Source organism: Daphnia pulicaria, chromosome 1 (assembly GCF_021234035.1).
Source record: "Daphnia pulicaria isolate SC F1-1A chromosome 1, SC_F0-13Bv2, whole genome shotgun sequence".
NCBI lineage: Eukaryota > Metazoa > Arthropoda > Branchiopoda > Diplostraca > Daphniidae > Daphnia > Daphnia pulicaria.
In genome coordinates, this window is record NC_060913.1 from 42,113,062 (window position 1) to 42,127,356 (window position 14,295).

General features: G+C 40.2%; 1 long non-coding RNA gene across 1 annotated transcript; it reads right to left on the reverse strand.

Annotated features, from left to right (window-relative positions):
• Positions 1–1,114: 1,114 nt before the first annotated feature.
• LOC124339135 lies at positions 1,115–14,037 on the reverse strand. Its single transcript, XR_006918007.1, has 12 exons — positions 14,003–14,037; positions 13,835–13,938; positions 13,552–13,716; positions 4,409–4,610; positions 3,822–4,320; positions 3,355–3,562; positions 3,239–3,314; positions 3,064–3,166; positions 2,164–2,794; positions 1,924–2,097; positions 1,640–1,854; positions 1,115–1,514 (listed from the first exon to the last, which is right to left on the reverse strand). It is a non-coding gene; the product is annotated as an uncharacterized LOC124339135 (long non-coding RNA).
• Between the last annotated feature and the right edge of the window lie 258 nt (positions 14,038–14,295).

Genomic DNA, 14,295 nt, shown 5'->3' on the forward strand with positions numbered 1-14,295 from the left:
CATATTTTGTACATTATAGACTAAACTGATAAAATACGCATATATAATGCCAACAAATTCATTTATCTAGGAGGAACAGTTGGCCGAGTGGTTGTAGCCTTGTGCCTTGTGCCTTGTGCTACGGTGCCGTACGCCATCTGTTCAATACCCGGGTAAGCCTTTGTTTTTTTGTTTATTTTTAAGGAAGTTTTATGGAGTTGGAATAAATTATAAACATAATTTTGTAAATTTAATTTTAAAAAATTTCTTCTAAACGCATTTTTTTTCTGTGCGGGTTTTAACAGATCCATTTAAGTGATTTAACTATTGTTTGTTTTCCTCATTATTTAGCGGATTACTTCCTGTAATTCGCATACACAGTCAATCAAGACAGGGCAAGTCAATCTTGATTGACTACGCATAGTGATTACCTTGCCAAGGAAGAAGAGTGCGTTAGGCATTATATATGCGTATTTTATCAGTTTAGTCTATAATGTACAAAATATGGTTATTCTCACAACGCACTCTTCTTATAGAAGTTGACGGTTAAAGAAGAGCTTGCTTTCGATCAATAACAATAAATTAGGTAAATGTAGATAAATTACAAGTGCATGGGCTCCCTTCTATTCTGTGGCCCCGTTTCCCTAACTAACCACCTACGGAGGGCTCTGGTCGAACGGGGACTTGAACGGTTCATGTTCTGAAGAAAATTTTTGGAGGGACAAGAGTCTAATCAGGCAGTCTACTATGATCCCAAGCAAAAATTGCCTCGCACTCTAAGCTTCTATCTTCTTCCCTGTCCGGGTAATCTCTCTGGGCAGAGTCAATCAAGGTAGTCTCCCCCTATCTAGATTGGATGTGCGAGGCCTAGCAACTAATGGAAATTTGCGTTTGGTTATTTAAACTTCAGCAGTATATCGTTTATTTCATTTTATGTTAGACTATTTATTTAGCTAGAATGAAAAAAGGAAAATTTCGCTTTGAAGTATATTGTTTATTATGTTATTATTCATGAATAAGTAGTTATGAGAATAAGTATATTAAGTTGTAACAGGATTATTTATAAATATATTTCATAGAAATGTGGTTAAATGGTGTAAGCAATAAATGTATAGGTGTATGTTTATAAGATTAATAAAGTTGAAGATATTTATAATTACCGAATCAATTTCTTCGACAAAACACTTCAACATTTCTTTTAAATATTTAAGTCTCCCTCCCACCTCCTCGTTGCTTTCCCAATCTTTGATTTGTTTACTATTTGGCAAAATGACAATTTAACATACTGTTTGAAACTTCCGCAACATGAAACCATCATCAAGGTACAGTCACAGTTCAATTTATGCAAAAAGTCTTTTACCAGCAGGCTGCAACAACATATCAAATTAGACAGCAGCTATGGGAGCATAATCTAGAAACAAAATCAAATTAAATTAATCTTCAGATTCAGGCCATGTGAAAAATTGTTTGGCAGAGTTGAATTATGAAATTCAGCATCTCCATTGACACCGTCAACGTCAAATGGCTATCGAAACCTACAGGGAAAAAGACAGATTTAGTTTCAGACAGAAATTGGTTAATGACATCAAAGGAATTAAAGTTAATGAAGAAAGTTAGCCACATCTTACTGCAAGTTCAATGAATACACAAACATTATTACCTTGTCCACTATGCTGTTATCTGTTCATAGGATGCTATGTAGAGCAAGCAGGAGAAGACATATTTTCGGCAACATGAGACACAATTTCAAGTCAAGTACTTTTTTTTTATTAAATCTTTAACTAATTTAGTAGCATGTGGTCCCACGACAGCAATGTAGCTCCGACTTGGCTGAGTTCTCAATTTCTGCAATATATCAGCAAAGCAGTCTGATCCCTGAACATAAACTAATAAAATCTTTAAAATCTATTGCATTATTGCAGGGATATTGATCAATATATTTACTTAAATTGGTCTGAAGTGCTTCTTCACGGGACGAGACGTACAGCAAACTCGTACAGCAGGTACAGGTAATAATAGACGCCTAGACGACATTCGGCAAAATGGACAGCAGTTTTGGCCCACGTGATCAGATTATTTCGCCAAAAGGAAATTACAGGAGGATGGATTACGCATTGCCTATAGAATCACACATTAATATGTAACATTTAGTAAATTGAAGAAAAAGTTTCAAACTAGAATTACCAATTAGTTTTTATGACCATGATGAATTTGGAAGACATTTTCAGTCGGTGGCTGGAAAATGTGAAAATGTCTGAGTTTTGACGCGACGCTCGCGCCACCTGGCGGCCGGAGGACATAAGCGCTACATTATGCAAGGCATACCCAGAGGGCATACCTGTCTGGAGCTGAAAATTGGTTGCATGCTTTCATTCCGAAGTGGAAAATGCTATGAATGTAAGAAATAAATCACTAACAATATGAACAATAAACATGCCTGAACACATTCCAAGAGGCAAGAACGGAAGTTAGGTAAAATAAAACATGCCTATGTTACAATAAAATGGTAACCTTTCTTAGGATGCAAGAAGGGAATGCTAACTTAACAAATCTGAAATGATACCATACCACATTTAGTGGGTTGGAGGACAGAATGACAGATTTCTTTGGAAGGACATGGTCTTCTATGTTCTCAACATTTTTGGTTATCTCTGAATATCAACCCAAAAATACTTATCAATAAAATACACGCAAACACTGAGCAGACACAAATCAAGTGAAACCATGCCAAAATGTCAGCACCATGAAAAGCTGAGAACAGCAAGCACATTAGATTGCTTTACCAGAGACTGCTCCAACAAACACCAACCACCTGCTTCAAAGCAAAGTGAAATAATACAATTTTTAAAATGTTATTAGTTTAAAGTGAAACGCTACACTAAAGGGAGCATCAATTGGCACAACCCAACAGAATAAATTAAAGAGTTCAAGCTTAAATTGAAGAAGATATTGTTCTACTTAAATAAATATCAAAACAAAATCACCCAGGTAATGGACTAGAGAAAATTTGTAACTAGGAAGATCCATTAGAAAACAATTCACTCGATAAATATTGAATAAAACTACAATTTCAACTCAATTTACCTGTTTGATAGTCTTCCCACACAGGTAAGTAGATAAGGTTTACTTCAATTGCCATCAATTCTCACTTCATCACAATACCGAGGTAAGACATTAATAGGAACCACTGTAATTAAGTCACAACATTTAAATACACATTTTCCAAAGGACAATAATTGACAGCTAAAATTCCAGTTACCTTGTTGTAATCCACGGAGATCTGGCGAACCGTCGACCAGAATCGATCACGTGCTGGTAATGGAATGTCCTTCCCACTGTAATGCAGTCAGAAATGTTTTAATTAATCCTTGTTACCTTTTCTAGATCTATAAATTAAATCTACAATTTCAATAAATTTTCTTCAAAGTTTGACGCGACGAACTGCAAATTCTCATTACACCTTTCGAAGTCCTGTGAGAAAATTTGCAAATGAACAGCAGAGTGCAGACAGCAGAAAACGCCAAACGTTCTTTGGTGGAAGATGAGTGGCGTTGGCGTTGCCAATTTGGTGCAACTCGGCCGTCTAATAAAATATATTTTGCAACTCTTCCAATATAGAATTTTTGTTTTTCAAAATATGAATTCCAAGATTAATTACAGATTAAGATCACTTGTTTTTTTCTCTCTATAAGAGTAGAAATGTTTCTTAGGAATTAGTTACTTGGGTATGTTAGTTGCATAGGATCATTTTTCGAAAGCATTACAGACATTATAGAATAGGATGTTAATCTATAGCTCTTTTGTTGAGGAGTGAAAAGGACTGAAAAAGACACTCCACTTACAGACAACAATAAAACATTAGCTGCCTCTAAATGAGATTGGAGATAATCCAACTGATGGTGTAAATGGGTAAGTAGGGAATCTGCTTTGGAGCCAGGTGGTCGCTCAGGCTAGCAATCGAAAAATGTCATGTCCACTACAAGTTGGTCGTTCTTCTGGCAGGCATATGCATTCCAGGGCTTGGAAAGTTTGCGTCGACGACAATCGGGCTAGCCTGATACGTAAGTAAGCCTCGTAATAACTCCTTGATACTATCAGGCTGTAAGGGTATCCAGTCGACGTAAATAAGGGATCAACCAACGACAAAGTTTTGGTTTTAAAAAATCAACATCACAGCTATCCGTGATTAGATGACAAACGCTCAGTTCGCTCATGCCGTCGAGTCTTTCCAAGTTGAAATGTTATTGCTGGAGGTTGTAGACAAAGATGTGTTCCAAGTGAGGTACGTTTCCTTCTAGACCAGCAAGTTTGACAAAAGCCAACGGGTTCTCTACCTACATACTATCAAATATAACAAATGTGTATCACCAATATTATCAGTACCTACAACATAACATACATACTACCTACATAACAAATCAAACCAAACCTTAGTTTCTCGATGTCCGCAGCTCGTGTTCCATAGAACAGACTTACAAGGTCGGTGGTTAGTTCAATTCCCATGGAGATGAAAGGTCTCATTGTTTCGCTTCTTCACTGTAATTGATCAACAGTGTTTATTTCTAATAATTGATCCACATCGACAGCCATAGGGGCGACTAGGCATTCACACCGATCTGACTTTGTAGTCCCTGTTGTTGCTCCCATTAAAAAAATAAAATAAAATCCTCACCGACATCACATTCGGGTAAAAGGAGCGGAATTCAAAAGGCGGAAAGGTGTCAGGGAAGCAAGAACATATACGTCCGTGAGGTAGCGTTTGGGGTCCACTGAGAGTGAACATAACAGAGACGGTTTGACATTTAGGCATTTACCCTGGCGGAAAAAACCTCCCGCCGATTCCAACGCTGTTGAGACCGTTCGAAAAACAAACAAAAAAAAAGACTGGACAAAGGCGCTGTCCTGCGGCATGAGGTCCACTCATTAAAGTTTATCTTGTAACAAGGCAATCGATCTAGAAACTGCAGCAAAATTCGTCGTGTTGATATCAGCATAAATGTTTCGCTCCACTATCAAATTGTGCCAGCCTCTGTTTTCTTTGCCTTCCTTGTTGAAGATACCAAGTTACGAATCTTAAAAATCAATGGGACCCCATACTGCCTTCTTACGACGTCCTCCCTCTATGACAATTACTCCGCCTAGATCAGTATTTGAAAAATTTAAACGGCTAAATTGTCAGTGAAATAAAAATAATTATTTACTCAACCTCGACTTCACTTTAATACACAACATGAACATTAATCACAGCTTACACTATGATTTGTGACTAAATATTTTTTTCTTTAAGCTTCAAATCTATAATATTACGAAATTAATTGCGAGCCCGAAGGGCGAAGCTAATAATCGCATACGCAGAAAAAAAAAAGCCATGTCACTTTGTCTGTATGTATGTATGTATGTATGTATGTATGTAACGCTCCATAGCTCGGGCTTTTTACGACACATTTCAGACTTTTTGGTCTTAAAAATTAGACAAAAAATATGCGGTGCGACCAGAACAAAAATAATTTCATTTACTTAATTAGTTCTTCTGTAATTAATGAAAAACTGTTAAAATAATTGCTTAACGACTAGTGACATCTGGCGGTGGCGACTACAACTTTTCACCTTAGGTTTAAATTTCACTTTCCACTACATATGTAAGTGTCATTTATTTAAAGTGTTAAGTTAAAAATTCATCCTTCTCGTCGAATAATTTTTATTGAAATATATTCGTAATGGATGGTTAAACATGAGTAAAATAATTTTACGAATATATTCCGCCCAAACAAATCACCACCAGATGTCCGTAGTATCGCCGTGATGACGCAATCTTTGATGTCCCATCCATGACGCAACAACCAGATTTGCATTTATGTTTTGCAGTTATTTGACTAAAAAATGGTTATTTTTAAATTCAATTATTGAACTTTATTTGTAAAAATAGGAACATTTGAGTTGAGCAAACTAAACGAAAATAACTTGCAAGGATATTGAACTGTGACAGAAAAATCCCACAGGATTGCAATTGCGAAAGAAAGTGTTGATACGAGGTTATATAAGGGTGATTCGACTCGAGTTGATTTTAAAAGGGTGCCAAACACACACCGTTTCTGTCAGACTGTTTTTACCACACAAAAACACCGTTTCTGCCTGATTGTTTTTTTTACCATACAAAGAAAACAAGAAATCACATTGCTCCATCACTTTGATGATTTCTATTCCCAGAATATCGATTGTTTTTACCATAAAAAAAACAAATTGATTTTAAAGGGTGCCAAACACACACCATTTCTGTCAGACTGTTTTTACCACACAAAAACACCGTTTCTGCCTGATTGTTTTTTTTACCACACCAAAAGCAATAGTCAAATCTATTCCCGGATTATCGAACGTCAAAATGTCTTCTAAGAGAAAACGAAAGGATGAACTTGCAGCTAGGCAAGCCAAACGTAGAGCAACGGAATCTGAAGAACAGCGGTTTGCTCGACTTGAAGCAAATGCTGTCAGGAATGCTGCAGCGAGATCAGCCGAGTCTGAAGTTCAGCGGTGTGCTCGACTTGAATTAAATGCTGTTAGGAATGCTGCAGCACGATCAGCAGAGTCTGAAGTACAGCTTTGTGCTCGACTTGAAGCAAATGCTGCTAGAAATGTTGCAGCACGATTAGCCGAGTCTGAAGTTCAGCGGTGTGCTCGACTTGAAGCAAATGCTCTCAGGAATTCTGCAGTACGATCAGCCGAGTCTGAACAACAGACTGTTAATCGCCGTGCTGAAGATGCTCTGAGGCATACATTCGACAGAGAAGCCGAGTGTCCTCAACAAACTGCTGCTAGACTTGCTGCTTCCGCTGCTCGATTTGCCGCCAGAATATCCAATGAAACCCAAGATGAAGCTAACGATAGGCGACAAAGTAATGCAAGTATTCAACGACGATCTAGGGAAACCCGTCAAATCTCCAAAGAAGAATATCTAGATGTTTTTGATGCTTCCGTCAATGGACCGCTTCATAAGCAACCTTTCGTCGACAAGCATATGAAAAAATTCCATTCTGAATTGCATCAATTAAATCAGCAGCATTGCCTCCACTGTCGAGAATTGTGGCCTACAACAGATGCAATTGTCGATCCCTACATTTGCTGCCGTTGCAAGAAACTTACGGAATTCAACCCTTTTGGCATTCAAAATGATATGGTGCGTGATTTTTCATCTATTCCACTAGCAATTCAGAAGCACTTTCGGGAACTTACTCCTCTTGAAGAAATGCTTCTCTCGCCAGTAATTTCCATCATGTCTGTCTTCCGGCTACCTTCTGGTGGACATTTTTCTCGTGGCTACGTGGCAAATTTCAAACAAGACGTAGCCGGATTCATCAGAGAGATTCCTCTCACAGCAGAGCAACTTCCGTGCCTCGTCATAAGAAGGAGAGGTGTGGACAACACCTGTGCCGAATTCAAAGTTTGCCGTAAACGAGTTGAAGCAGTTGGCCGATTTCTCATTCAGAACCATCCAGGCTTTGCTTCACATCGTATCACTTTTAGCCAGACCAACTGTGATTTGCTGCCCGAAGATGGACCTTTGTTAAATATTCCGACGATGGACAGCGACAACGATGAATTGAATGTCACTGACGAAGGAGCCATGACAAGGGATGTTCCATCAGAAGACATTCTTGATCAGCCACAACCTCCTGATGTCGCTTTCGTCATTTCAAACAACATCAGGCCTCCTCAACAAAATGAAATATTAAATGCGCTCGATCCGGTTAATTGGCCAACAATTTCAACTGAGCCTATCAACGAATTTGAGGTCATGTCTGGTCTTGCATCTCTGGCTTTCACCAAGTTGTTTCCTCTTGGGCAAGCTGACCCAACAAAGAAAGGTCGCAGACAAGACCTATCCGAACTCGTTGCTTCTAACCACTTAATGAAATATGCCGAGATTGATTGTACAAAGGAACCCGACGAATCTCATCCAAACGAGTATTTGTATTATCCGTTTGCTGAACATGAGCGCTTCTGTTTTTGGTCGGTTGATCGCATACGACGCCATCGAGCCCTTGGGCAGTGTTCCGTTTTTCTGAGACAAAATCCCGAAGAAGCTGCATTGTCTATGGAGGAACTTAAGGCTATGGCTGCCAACGGTCAACTTGACTCGGTCATCAGCAAAATGTACTCTTATACAGCCAATGTCACTGGCAGTGACGCCTACTGGAGCAAGCGTCGGAGAGAATTAGAGGCTATAATGCAACAGAAAGGTCTTGGCACGGCTTTTTTTACTGTTAGCTTTGCTGACAATCACTGGGACGACCTCCATCGTCTCATGCCCAACGGTTCAGCTGAACCAAAACTTCGCTACCAGAGTACAAATGCAAATTTACATCTAGCAGACTGGTACTTTTCCGAAAAATTACGTCTTTTCATGAAACATTTTTTCGGTGGTGTCTTGGATCTCGAATGGTTTTGGTATCGTTTCGAGTGGCAATCAAGAACAGCCATTCATGCCCACGGTGTTGTAAAGCTCAAAAACGACCCGGGGATTGCCGACCTAATGATTAAAGTCTACGCTGGCCGACTTATGGCGCAAAAACTAGCTGATCCACAGTACACAGCAAACCTTAGCGAACAAGACGTCCAAGAAAAGCAAGATCTAGTTGAAGCCGGCATTCTTGCAGAACTCAAGGTTCTAAAGTATGCCGATACTCTGTTGTGTGCCTGTAATACTCGGTCTGATCCAGTCAACCCGTTCAATGCTGAAGTACCAGTTCCCCATCCGTGTTCAAGCAATGTCTCGTCAATTTTGAACGATGGAGCAGCCATGGACGACTTCTTCGAAAGATTGGCAAACTGTGTTCAACGTCACGTCTGTCGACCAGACGGTTACTGTAAATCGAAGGACGGCAAATGTCGTTTCCACTTTCCTTTTGATCTAGTTAGTGAATCGAGAATAGTTTTTGAAAAAATCGGAAACACAGACTCTGTTCGTGCGAAAATTGTTCTCAAAAGAAACGACAAGTACATGAATGTTCACAACAGATCAATGTTGGAACATTGGTGTGCCAATGTAGATCTTCAGCTCATTCTTGATCATCACGCTGCAATGAACTACATGGTCAAGTATGCTAGCAAACAAGAGCGGTCTGGAAACACTTTACAGCAAGTGATCAAAACGATTATCAACAAGGCTGATGTCACAGATAATGCTGGCTCCGCTTTTCGCTCCTCTATCATTCGTTCCATTGGCCATCGTGACATCGGGAAAGGTGAAGCGTCGCGCATTTTGTTTTCCGGCCACCACTGTGAATCATCCTTCAATTACGTCAACGTTTCTTTGGACCTGACTGTAAACGAAGTCTTCAGAAATCCAACGACTGGTGAGTTGGAAACTCGACCAACTCTGCTTACCTACTTTGCCAAACGTCATGTTTACATTGAACAAAACACCTACCCCAATTGGAATCTTGATCAACCCAATTTTATCGAGTTTTGTCGTCACTTCACTGTCGTCAAAGGGAATCTTAGAAATAATCCCAAGCCGGACAAGACCATTGTTTTGACATTCCCGGTGCATCGAAATTCTCCTACGTCAGCTACCTACCATCTGTTCTGCCGATATTCGCTAATCAAGTTTTTCCCATGGACGGAATCATCTATTCCAATGCTTTTGGATGACAACCTTGTCGTACGCCAATGGCAAGACTTTCGATTGACTGCAGCTCAGGAACTGCGTCAATATTTCAACTTAGACGAAGAATTACAAAGTCGATTAGATCAGGCAGCTGATGACCTCCAGGAAGAAGACAACATTGAAAACGACAACTTTAATCAACTTGAATGGCAGCAAGCGGTCGGTATGCGACCTGCTGGCGAACAAGAAGTTCGTTCTGATCTACCTGTGATTGACCGTTCTTTCCCTTGGCTGACTAGTCTTCAGCTTCATTACACTCCACATGAATTGGCCTGTGGAAGCACTTGGGTGGTTAATCATCTAACCAACGGAAGAGATCTCGGCACTGATTCTACAGATTTACCGTTTGTCAGTCCCAGTCAACTGAATCGTTCACAACGAATGTGGTTCGATATGGTTGTTGAGGCTCTGCAATCTCGGAAACAGTTGTTATTGATCGTCAATGGCACAGCTGGTACTGGCAAAACCTTCACTATTTCAGCAATTTCCAGTGCTGTCCCTAAAGAACATATCGTCCGTTCGGCCTACACCGCGAAAGCTGCCCATCTCATCCGCGGTGAAACTTTGCACAAGATATTTCAAATTCCAGTAGAAAAAGGCCAAGGCACAAAGTTTGGCCCTCTTAATGGAGCGAAACTGGCAGCTCTTCAAGAGAAATTTCGTCATGTTAAAATTATCATAATTGACGAATATTCAATGTTGAGCTTGACCATGCTTGGAAAAATTGACGCTCGTCTTCGTGAAGCTAAAGGCAACAACCTTTTTTGTGGTGGGCTGACTGTTATTTTGGTTGGAGATCCAGCTCAGCTTCCTCCTGTGGCTGCTCCTTCCCTCTATTCCCAATCAACAGCACCGTTTGCCAACGAGGGTCGGGCCGCTTACTTGGCTTTCCAATCCGTCATCAAGTTGACAGAAGTTCGACGACAACAAGTAGAAGATGGCGACATTGACCAGCAAACATTCCTGGACACACTCAACTCTTTGAGAGAGGGAAACTGTTCCATAGACCAGTGGAAATTCCTTCAAGCAAGGAATCCGGAAGCCATTGCCAACTTTGGCACTGATTTTGAAGATGCGACCTACTTGTTTGCCACCAACGAAGCTGTTAATCGCAGGAATTACTTTAAATTACCACAACTTCAAATGCCAATCACCCTACTACGGTCGGTAAATGTGCCTTCAAGTGGCAAGTCAAAGCCATCTGATCAGTTTCGAGGGCTTGAAGTTGAACTGTACCTTGCGATTGGAGCCCAAGTAACGTTAACATCCAACATCAACACGGATGTGGGTCTCACTAATGGTGCCAGAGGTACCGTGGTTGACATCGTCTATTCCAAACAGCCCAATGTTGATCTGCCTGATTTCATCGTTGTTAGATGGCCTGATTATACCGGTCCTCAATTCTTCTCTACAACCATGAATAACGGCATTTCAACTCACAACTGTATACCAATCCCGGCAATATCCATACGGTCTGATGACACGAGAGCCGTCCGGATTCAGTTTCCCCTTCGCCTGGCTTATGCGATGACCGTATGGAAATCTCAAGGAGAAACTCTAGGCAAAACTGTTGTAGACATCGGTCCCAAAGAAACCGCCGGCCTGACTTTCGTCGCTCTTTCAAGGGTAAGACACATTAGTGATTTGGCCGTCTTGCCATTTGACTATCAAAGAGCATTGAAAATATCGACTGGCGATGGGTTATTTGCTAGAAAGATGGAAGAAAGACGGCTAAATATGTTGTGTCAGGTTACACAAGATCAATGGTTTGAAAATAACCCAGAATAAATTTGTTTTATTTTCTTACTGTTTTGCTGTCTCACAAATTCGCTTTTCGTGTGCCTTTGTCACTCAACAACGTAACGTCACTTTTGAATACAAAATAGGTCCTGAATTTGTCATTTAAGACAGTTTTTAACTGGCTTACGACTATCCATTCGGCGAGCTGATAAGCTTGCTTTTCTATCTTAATATGTAACTGGTGTTTTTTTCTCCTATCTTAATAAATTTCTACTTTTATGTTGATCAATCAACCATCGGGGATGACATGAAAATTCGTTTAGAATAGAACTCGAATAGAGAGGGGTTGAATTCAGGACTGCTCAACGTAAGAGTAGAAATTCTTAATTAAGGAGAAACAATATCAGTATCATAATAATTGATCATTGTTTGTAATTATGTGGTTATTTCATTAGCAGTAATCATTTAAAGTCAATAGAATTTAAATCAAATCAAATTATGCAAAAACAAGCCCAATTGGCGGTTGCTAACAACCTACGACACACCCAAACCTTGATAAAGACCGGCAGTTAATGGAAAGTTCAGTTATACGATTGATTTTCATCATCTTTGAAATACAAAAATGGCACGAGGACAGCAAAACCGAAATGGAACCCACACGAGAAAATTGACGAAAAAGCAGAAGCTGGCGCTTGCATCGAAAAGGCTTACCCACGGTCAGGAAAAAAAGGCTATCCTTATCACAAAAATCTTGGCAAGAGCTCTCTTCCTTTTCAAACGAGAATTGACACAGTTTCTCAAGTCATGGGGATTGGCCCCTCGCAAATATCAAGACACGCCCACCCTTCTCAAGAAAATGATTGACTATAATCAACAGATACCGAATTTCTTTGGAACCACCAAACGTCGAGTGGAAGTCGTTACCGCAACGCTACTTAAGGCCACTTATGGCAGAAACGCCGTCTTCCACGGTGTTTTACCCGTTGTCTGGAGGGAATGGAAAAAGTTTCTCCGAGCTTGGATTACAGTGGCGAACATGATTGGGGCCAAGTCGCTAGCCCAAAAGTTACGAAAAATGATGACGCGTCTACTTTCCTCGCACGGACGACGACCCTACACCGTGTCGAAAAACACTATTTTCATGAGTATGGCTTCGGAAGAGACGACTAAATGGACATCCTCCAAACGATCGGCCGCCATCGCGATTGGGCACATAGTTTTCGACACTTTTCTTCAAAATGTGGCACCGAACCTTCGCACATTCATCGATTCAAATAACATCAGACCGAATTGGACTTCCGTGTTGGACGCATATGAGCTGAGTAAGCTCATTTTGGACAAATGCAGCGCCGACTGCTTTTTCGTTCCGCCCGGGACGCAAGATGAAGATGAATTGATAACAAGACTGGAAGGAGCGATGGAGGGGCGGCATGCGGTAAGTCACGATAAGCAAGAGAACGTCTTCTATAATTGGGAACCATACTTAAAGGATTGTGTTTATATACTGACAGCGATTCACTGTCCAGACGCAGCCGCACGCGTCCAGAAACGCCTTGATCGCCTCACTGCATCCAGAGACCAGGCCAAAAAACAATTTTCTGCATTAACAGCTCGCCGCGTCACTACCGTCCATCGCAGCTTCCTGCAAGCCAAAAAATCGCCCCAACTCAAAGGTAAGCCAGGAAAGTGGCCGAGGCCTAATAGTCGATGGTTGAAAGGAATGTGTCCGTCCCAAACGATCGGGGACGCCTTTAGATTCCGACTCAAGAACAAGGTTCACAAGATTCTTCATTAACCGAATTTCGATTCTCTAAATTCTCTTGATTGTTGCTGCTAAGTCGCTGATACGTTGACCGTAATTCTGAATACAAAAGTTGTCGATTTGAAAATTTTCTATCTAGTCTCGTCTTTCATTCAGTTGCAATTAGTTATGAATAAATCAATGCTGTACTAAAAATTAAATGGATAACTCATGACTCATGAGAAGCAAAAATACGAAGCGGTAAAATGATCTGACAATAAAGCCGGTCAAATACCACATATGTCAGAAATTCTATCAATCCTCACTGAACAAATTTGTTTCTCAACTGAGGCTGGTATAACAAAGAGCCAAACAACACACACTTGGCACTTCCAAACGAATACAAGGGAAATTGTCAGATACATACCTGTTAGATATACTGTTGAAGACATAGTGGCATTCTCCATCATGAAATTGCAGTCAGCCAACCGTCTAACTTTACTGCTGTTTGGTCACCAACTGCTTGTTGAAAAGGGTAGACAAATTCACGCGGGATGCGGTGGTGAACCCCAATGTTGGCACACCTTCAAACCTGGAACACAAAAAGATTGCACAGCAGTTAGGATAACAACTTCGGAAATAAAACAGTAAATTAGTCTCAATTTGAATTTGTTCTTTACGCTTGCATTCTAAAAATACACAAATCTTACTGGATAATAATAAAAGATTGATTTTTAAAAAGTATTTCATAGAAAGTCAGTGATCAGCTGGGTGAGAATGATCAGGTCATCAATTTCAACCCTCTCCTTTGAATCTGGAACGTGTAGGCAAAATTCAGGCTTCCATTAACTTTTACATTTTTCTCATTGGCTACTCACTTTTCTTAAGCTGGGATATTTTGTTATACATTGTGAAGCTATGATCCATGACTATCTACATGTAAATTGGAGAAATTGTTATATTAACCATGCATTGTGTCTATAGTTTTAGGAGTAGGCTACAGTGGCTACAGCTAGTTCAACCTTGTTACGAGATATTCTTCTTAAACGGATTCTTCCAAAGGCACAGACAATTCTAAAAGTCAAACAGTAATTGGAAAGTATAGACTTGTCGTGCATCAGCTAAATGATGCTGTAACATTGGCTAAGAATCACACGGAAAATTTCCCAAT